Below are 7,258 nucleotides of genomic sequence, written 5' to 3'. Positions count from 1 at the left end.
CCTGCAGTGCCAGCATCCCAGAAGGGCACTGGCTTGAATCCTAGCTGCTCCAGTTCCCATCCAGATCCCTGCTAATGCACCTGGAAAAGCAGCAGAGGATGGCCTGAGTGCTTGGGCCCCTGCACCCACATGGGAGACCTGGAAGAAGCTCCTGGCTCCTGGCCTCAGACTGGCACAGGCCTGGCCATTGCAGCCATTTGGGGAGGGGACCAGCAGACGGAAGATCCCTTTGTCTCTCCCTCTCTCTCTCTCTCTCTCTCTAACTCTGCCTTTCAAATAAATAAATAAATATTAAAATATTATTTTCATTTTTATTTGAAAAACAGAAAGAGAGATGGAGATGGAGATGTAGATGAGAGAGAGAGCGAGCGAGCTTCCATTCACTGGTTTACTCCCTAAGTACCTCCAACACCTCCGACATTCAGGGCTTGGCCAGGCTGAAGCCAAGAAACAGGAACAGAATCTGGATCTCCGAGGTGGGCAGCAGGGGCTCAACTACTTGAGTTATCGCTTCCTGCCTCATGGGATGCACATTAGTGGGAAGCTACAATCAGCCACAGAGCTGATGTAAGCACAATAAGAGCATCCTTCTCTCTGCACCAGCCCCCAGCCCCCTTTATGTTTCTTCATCCCTCTTGGCTGGTTCATATTTGCATTTGATTGTGCTGCATTTGCTGTTGCTTCTTTAAATCTATACTATAGTTTATTGATTTTCTCTTAGCTGGTTTCCATCTATTTAACCTACTCATCGGGCTTTACATTTTAATGTTTTAATATTTAAAAGTCATATGTATTTTGTTTCTGTTTTTAAGTAGCCTCTTTTTCTGAACTTTTTAAAGATTTATTTATTTATTTATCTGAATCTGGATTTGTGTTTAATGTATTGTAACTAACTATCAATACCATGTCTGGTGTAGACTTTTCATTTTCATGGGAGGATTTTTTGTTTTTGTTTTTCATGGATTGCCTGCAATTTCCTAGCTTCCTTCTCCCTTCCCTGAGCTGGTGGGTGGAGTTTTCCTAGTTCTCTTTATTCGGATAGGGCAGTCCTTTGAGGAAGGTCACTGGCTGGATGCAGGAATCTTGTTTCCAGCTTCCCGCCGCAATTGCCTACAGGTGCATCTCCTTTTCCTAGATACGGCCCCTGTCCTTGGCATCCAGGGCTGCTGTCCTCCCATGCACTTGGTGCTCTCCAATCATCAGCCATCAGGATTGCCAATCTAGTTTTGGGTTACTCTGTTCATTCTGATTTCTGAGTTTTATCCCATTTCTTCCTCTCTCTCTCCCCTTCTCCCCATGCTTCTCCTGAATGTAGAGTTCTATTCTGTATCACTGCTCTTTACATCTACCCATAATTCTTTTGTATTTTCAACAGAAATATCTAGGTGTTGTGGTGAGAATGGTGGAAGGATACACGTTGGTTTAATTCATGTTGACTCGATCACTCAAAGATCATAAGTGGTCCTTGAAAAAATGAAACAGATCATTTCACTCTCCAGACTAAAGCCTACAAATGACTTGCTATTGCATTTAGATAAATATAATACTAACTCCTTTTTTGGACTTTAAATGTCCTATAAAAATAGACTCCCATCTTCTTGTCCAACCACAGTTCATACTACTTTTTCCTTCCTTCAAACAAGCTCTCTTTCTTGCCTTATAGTCATTGTTCTAGGTGTTGCTTTGGTCTGAAATGGCCCATCCCTAGATCTTTGCATGGCCATCTGCACTCTGACATATAGATGGTGGAATTGTCTCCTAAGGAGAATTACCCTCTTGAAAGTAGGACCCCATTCCTTCCCTGTTTTATGGCCTGCATGACACTACTCACTATTACCTGATACTCTTAAATTGTGATGCCAGATTTTTCCTTGCTTAATTTGTCAGTAGCCCTGAAAGCTACTGAGCATTGACTTTATTTTGGGGAGACTAAGTCATAGAATCAGGGAACTTATTTGTACTCCAAAGGAGCAGGGCCACATTGCTAAATTACATCAGGTGATTTAGTTCAAGGAGGGAGGGAGTTTTGCTCTGATATTTTGAGAAATGTGATAAGGTTGAAAAATAGTCAACAGTGGTCTTGGTAATGGAATGAACAGGTTCTCTGTCTGCTCCAGCTTCCTTGGGCTACAGATCACCGTCTCACTTTTAAATCTAACTTACTTACTGCTCTCATTGTCTTCTAGACTTATTTAGGCTATAAAAGGTTTTGCCTAGAAATGTGGATTGTTTATGCAGACTGTGTGGCTGCAACTGTGCAATATATCCAAGCCTTTGCTTTATGATTTCAGTCAAAACAGGATTAAAGGCTCATAATCACCCTTGTTCAGAAAGCAATGCAGAATATTTTAAAGTTCACATTTTCATTGATCTTTTGTCACGAACAGGACTAAAGTTCCAAATGAGATGCATTTTCTATAATGCATGTGGCGCCCGTCCTGAAATAGCTGGTGTCTTTGTCATTCTGATTTGCTGGGCCGACAGTTGGAAATTAAACAATAAAGAATAAGTTTCTGTACATGACATTTCATTTTTGGATAACCAGCAACCCAAATTCTCAGGCATTGGGATTAGTATATTCATCTGTGCAGGTGCCCAGGAATGAAATGAAATGTCACCTAAAGCAGTAGACACACTTCATTGCTATTACACCCCAAACTTTCCTCCTATAAAATATTTTACTAAAATTAAATGAAAAACTAAAACCTGTGTGTTGGCTGTTCAAGAAGCTTTAATAGGCTTTAGGATAGAGCACACCCTGACAATTCTTCCATGGATATTTTACTATGCACAGGACAGCTGTTCGAAGAGTATTACGCGATACCATTCATTCCTCATCTTTTTGGTTGTGTGTTGAATCAATTAAATTGCAACTTATAAATCTCCGCTTAAAATCTCTGAGAAAATAGCCTTTGTTTCTATTTACAGGCATAGTGTGTCCTTCCTGAAATGTTTGCCCTCTGGCTGAATCGTTTTTCCCTTCCTCATCATCTGGCTGCTCACTTAGCAAATATTTGTTTATGTGCTACAGTACTGTGTTCTTTCTCAGGTGATAATTGTAAGCAAGGCAATCAAGGTCTCCAGGCCCTTGTGGAATTTATAATTCAGCCAAGTTGACAGAAAACAACAAAAACAGCAACCACAATAGCCTCTCGTCTTTACTGTTTGCCATGGAAAGTTGTAGGTGAGGTCATGTATTCATTCATTCACTATCAGATGAGTTTTATTATGATTCCCTTTGTATAGAGAAGGAAACTGAGGAAGATGGAATGTGACAGTAATGTGTCCAAGGTCCGACTTGCCAGAGAATGGCGCTAACGATACAGGAGGAAGAATGTTATGGCATAGGAAACATGAGTTATTGTGATACACGAGGTAGAGGCTCTTCACCTGCTGTCTTAGCCTGCTTATATATCTGCCGTAGCAAATAGCATAGACTAGGAGGTATAAACAACAGGTGTTCATTTTCTCTAACCTATCTAGAAGGCCAGAAAGTCCAACATGAAGGCCCAGTAGGGCTGAGTTTCTGTTGAGGGCCCACTTCCTGGCTTGTAAGTGGCCATCTGGTCGGTACACGCACACGTGGTGGGGAGGAGACAGAGAAATTTGTCTCTTCCAACAAAGGCACCAATCCCATCACTGAGCCCCATGCTCATGACCTCATCTAGTCTTGTCTTCCAAAGGCCTCACCTCCAAACGATTGCCTTGGAGACTGGGGCTTCCACACATGAATTTGATGTTCATAATTACAAAGCATCTGGCTTTGTAAGTTTTCCTGGTCAGGGCTTACAGACCTTCTCCAGATCAGAAGTTATATTTATATAACTGCTAGAAATGACACTAATTTTTTTTTTTTTGACAGGCAGAGTTAAACAGAGAGACAGAGAGAAAGGTCTTCCTTCCATTGGTTCACCCCCCCAAATGGATCTGAAGCCAGGAGCCAGTTGCTTCCTCCTGGTCTCCTACGCGGGTGCAGGGGCCCAAGCACTTGGGCCATCCTTCACTGCCTTCCGGGGCCACAGCAGAGAGCTGGCCTGGAGGAGGAGCAACCGGGACTAGAACCCGGGTTGCCGGCACCACAGGTGGAGGATTAGCCTAGTGAGCCACGGCACTGTCCAAAATGACACTATTTTCAAAACCCGTCCCTCTGCTAGATTCCAATCCTCATTAGATTACTGTGTGAGCTTAGCCTTTTAAAGTCTTTGCTTTGGTTTTTCTCACTCCAAGCAGAGAGGAAAGTTTGTTGTTGCCTTACTCCTGCATACACTCAACAGGGGCCTGGATCCAGCACGTGAAGCAGACCCCAAAGTCTGTGAATGCTCAAGACCCTCATATAAAATGCCATATTATTTGCATGTAGCCTACACACAACTTCCTGTACATTTTAAAGCGCAACTAGATCGCTTATAATATCCAATGCAACGTAAGTTCTACGTGCATAGTTGTTATACGTAAATGTTTAGGCAATGCTGCCAAAAAAAGTCCATACAAGTTCAATACAGACCCAATTATTTCCCCTGATATTTTTGATTCAAAGTAATATAATTTTTTATATTAGGTTGATTTTTTTTATAAGTAGGTTGAATCTGCAGATGCAGAATTCACAGGTGTGGAGGGCTAACTGTATAGTGTTATAGATGTGAATGTGCAAACGGTGGTGTGTTTCTGTATGTATGAGTGTGAGAGAGACGGAGAGAGAGGGCACCAACCTTTTCTGGCACTTCCATATGTCCTGCACTTTTTAGCGTGCCTCTTTGTGAAGCAGGTGTGTGTTATCACATTGGATCATCACAGGTGAGGTGGTATTTTTATTCCCATTTCAGATGTGTAGAAATTGAGGCCAAGAGGTCAGACTTCTTTTCCAAGGTGACGCAAAAGCCACAGAACCTTGACCCTGAGTCGGCACTTGTCTCCTGCTCCATGGCTGCCTGGGCCCAGTGAGCCTTCTGCCTGAGACGTGGGCTCTGAAAAAGACATTCTTTCTCTGTGGTAGGTTTGGCTGACATTTCATTTTGTCTCCTTGCCCTGGCTGCTCACACACCACAGTGGTGAGTGTTTCAAGGCATTTTTGAAGTATTGATTTCCAGTCAGTACCTGTCCCAAAGACCCTACCACACACCCACTTCTATTTGCCTTCCTTCAGTCACCCTAGGCTGCAGCTGGAGAAGTTCCTGGTCTATTCCCACTTTGCTCATGTGCAGACTGCTGATTTACTGCCGCTAAGAGTCAGTGCTGGGAAGCCAGCCGAGTCTCAGAATTTTGGGTGGTTTAAAACTTAAAAATAACCTATTTTTAGTAAGCAGAAATCTATACATTTGTACCATGTCATATCAGTTCATATATTTGATCATATTACTTAAAAAGAAGAAACAAAAACAAAACCTCAACCCATTTCCACCCGTAGCGACCTCCACCCAGCAAGTTCATATTTGCAATATAGTATATGCCCTTCCAAATAGTTCTCAGTGCTCATAAATGTATATATGTGCTTGTATATATCCACATGCCTAAAATATATGCTGTAGGAGAAGATGGCCCACGTCTCTGGGCCCTTGCACCATGTGGGAGACCTAGAAGAAGCCCCTGGCTCCCGGCTTCTAATCAGCACAGCTCTGGCTGTTGCAGCCATTTGAGGAGTGAACCAGTGGATGGAAGATCTCTCTCTGTCTCTCTCTCTGCCTCTCTGTAACTCTGCCTTTCAAACAAATAAATAAATCTTTTTAAAAAATAATAAAATGTATGCTGTGTGTATTCTATAAAACCAGATCATTGTTTTGCAAAAATGAGTTCATCTTATTGTTGAATAGATTTTACTTCATCTTGCTTTTTTCACTCAATAAGAAATGATGGTTATTTCTCCAGGGCAATTGGCAGAGCTTTAATTGACTCTTCTATTTTTTCATTAAAATTGGAAAATTTAAGGCTTACACAAAGATGGAAAAAATAATGTGATAGATCCTCATTGCCACTCACCTTGCTTCAACAATTATCAGCATTTTGTCAATCGTTTCCCATCTGTCCACCTGACTTTTCAAATTTTTCTTACATTTTTGCTGGAATAGTTTAAAGCAAATCCCAGGCTTTCTGTTGTTTTTATCCAGTAAACACTTCAGTCCATGTCACTGATAGGGATTTTTAACAACATAATCAATTTTACCATTAACACTCTAACAAGATTTATAATAGTTCTTTAAAATCATCTGATACCAAGTTCATGTTCAAGTTCCTCTGAAAAAAATGTCTCTTTTCCGTTTGTTTGAAAGAAGATTTGAGCGTCAAACATTGTATGTGCTTGAGATGTCATGGAAGTCTCTGAAATTTACAGCAGTTCCCTTCCATTCCCCTGTTAGGGCTGTATATGTTGAGAAGTCAGGTTATTTTCCTTGTAGAATCTTCCACTCTAGATCTGATTTCCTGCAGCCTCATGGTGACGATTAACACATTCTTCTACTTTGTGCTTCCTGTACATACTGAGTTGAGGATAGAGGACTGACTGGATGTAGGTTCAGTTCTTTGTAACTACAAAATTCAATAGCTGTTGCAATGTGCTTCCTCGTGCTTCATGCTGGGAGCAGCTGAATGTTCGTTGCCCACTTTAAGTGATGCTGAAATTGGCCAGTGGGTTCAGGTGTGGTCAGCTTTGCCTCTCTGAAATAAACTTCCCCATAGTTTTGACCTACTGGTTTTAGCATTCAGTACATCTATTGTTTCAGTAGAAATTTGAAATTTATTATTTTATAAATCACTTATTTATTTATTGCATTTATTAGCTTGAAGTCTTCAATGGCGAATTCTTCCTTATCACCCCTGGCCATCCTGAAGTTTGTATAGGAAGGGTAGAAAAAAGGCTTCATCTTTCTTCCTTTCTTTGTCAACTTTCTGAATAATGAGTTAGTGCTTTGGCAGTCTCCAGTGGTGATCAATAACATTTTTGTACGAACTCATAGATTTTAAAATATATGAGATGTATTTTAGTATATTGAAATTTCTATGCTATTTGATGACCAAATGAGCTCATCGTCAGCCAGTGGGAAAGCCTCAGGTTTGTTTGTCTAGTCTTCCTGTGACAAGACTACAGGAGTTAGTGATGGTTTCCTTGCTGTCTGGCACAGTAAAGCAGCTCAAACTTACTTAGAACATTTTCAACACTCAACCTAGATTGAGTCACTCCTCCACGGAGAACTGGTCCCTTTAGTGGAAAATGGCATTTAAAGAACATAATGGCTCTGTGGTCCTCTAGGCCATCTCATGCAATGGT

The sequence above is a fragment of the Lepus europaeus genome, chromosome 6 (genome assembly GCF_033115175.1).
Source record: "Lepus europaeus isolate LE1 chromosome 6, mLepTim1.pri, whole genome shotgun sequence".
NCBI classification, from domain to species: Eukaryota; Metazoa; Chordata; class Mammalia; order Lagomorpha; family Leporidae; genus Lepus; species Lepus europaeus.
The sequence above is the reverse complement of the archived record's forward strand: the minus strand, read 5'-3'. Positions refer to the sequence as shown.